Here is a 1,539-nt window from a genome sequence, read left to right as displayed (position 1 = left end):
CTCATTGAGTCTTACATTTGACTTCGTGAATAAATGTTATTTTGAATCTCATGTGAAGAATGTTTTAGAATATTGGTCAATTGATATTACAGAAAATTACATATCAAATCTGCCAGGTCACCAGTTTATTGAGTTCTTGCTTCAAAGAGGTGTAATATGGATCTCCTGCACACACTTTGGGATTTCTGATATATTTGTTCATAGCTTTTTTAGTTTGATTGCATGTGCTCTTCAGAGTGAGGAGTGTTAGTACTGGTGACTGGAATGCTTTCCCATGTAATGCCAGTGTCAAACCTTGCAAGCTCAGGAACAGCACAGTTAGATACAAGATAAATTATTTTCCATTTTCCCTAATCAAACACTCCTGGATTTGATACAGAGTAAAGCTCCTTCTGCATTAGGAACATAGGAACAGGAGTAGGCCAACCAGCCCTTTATTTATTTTTTTATTATATATTTTTTTTTTAAATTAAAAAAATTTTTTTTTAATCCAATTTCGTTCCAGATCAACTCTAACGCCAAAGATCACTTTGCGCCAATGTGTTTGATCTTAGGTCAAAAGGCCGAGAGGCGAAGTTGCACCGTTCCTGGAAATATTGCAATACCAGGTCGGTGCATGGAGTGGACGGGGCATGCCCCTGATCCAGCTCCCTGTCCAAAAATCAATTCAATATCATGTCCCCATAGGGGATATTAAACTGATAAGAACAGATACTACACTTGATCTTAGCCAAAAGGCCGAGAAGCCCTTTATGCCTGTTCAGCCGTTCAATTAAATCATGTCTGAGCAGTATCTCAACTCCTATTACCCACCTCTGATCCACATCCCTTGATACCCCATTGAGTGTGAAGTACTCTGGGATATCCTGGGGATCTGTGCTATATGAATGCAAATTTCATCTTCACTCACCAGATAAATTGCTGAGTTGTCAGGAGCTCTTTCTTGGTATTGGATACTGGTATTGGTGTTAGTAACTGACGTTACACTGATAGGACCTCGTTACAACTATATTCTTCAAAAAAAAAACTATTCATGGAATAAAGAGAACAAAAGGAAAATGGGAATTGGACCTGGAATATTTCAGATATCCCAGCTTGTTTAGTTTTCCTTTAAATTAAATATGCAGGAAACATTCTATGAAAAGCACGGATTTCTGCAAGTAGGGCGTGGGACAGTGAGCAATGGCATGTATACTCAGGCTAGGGTTGCCAACTCTCCAGGATTGGCCTGGAGTCTCTAGGAATTAAAGATTATGTTCGTTGCCGTGAACAACCCGGGAGAAAAATCATAGGGGCCTTGAAAAAATGTCTTTTTTGAATGTTCTTTGAACACTTTCATTTATTAATTATAAAAATATTGGAGATGGCGAAAAAAGGCTGTTTGAGTGGGTGGGGAGAGGAGGTCCTGTGATGAAACCTCCAGGAATATGTCCGACCAGAGTTGGCAACCCGAGCACAGGCCCTTTGCATTGCAAGGTTGCAAATGAACATCTGCTCCACATGTAAATATAAAGGACCCAACCGGCATCGGTCTGATGG

General features: G+C 39.8%; 1 pseudogene; it reads right to left on the bottom strand.

The window, feature by feature from the left end:
• Nucleotides 1–571: 571 nt before the first annotated feature.
• LOC139229403 (U2 spliceosomal RNA) lies at nucleotides 572–750 on the bottom strand (annotated as a pseudogene).
• Nucleotides 751–1,539: the final 789 nt, after the last annotated feature.

Source organism: Pristiophorus japonicus, chromosome 18, assembly GCF_044704955.1.
Source record: "Pristiophorus japonicus isolate sPriJap1 chromosome 18, sPriJap1.hap1, whole genome shotgun sequence".
Taxonomy (NCBI): Eukaryota; Metazoa; Chordata; class Chondrichthyes; family Pristiophoridae; genus Pristiophorus; species Pristiophorus japonicus.
Note: the sequence above shows the minus strand (reverse complement) of the source record. Positions and strands in the feature narration are given on the sequence as shown.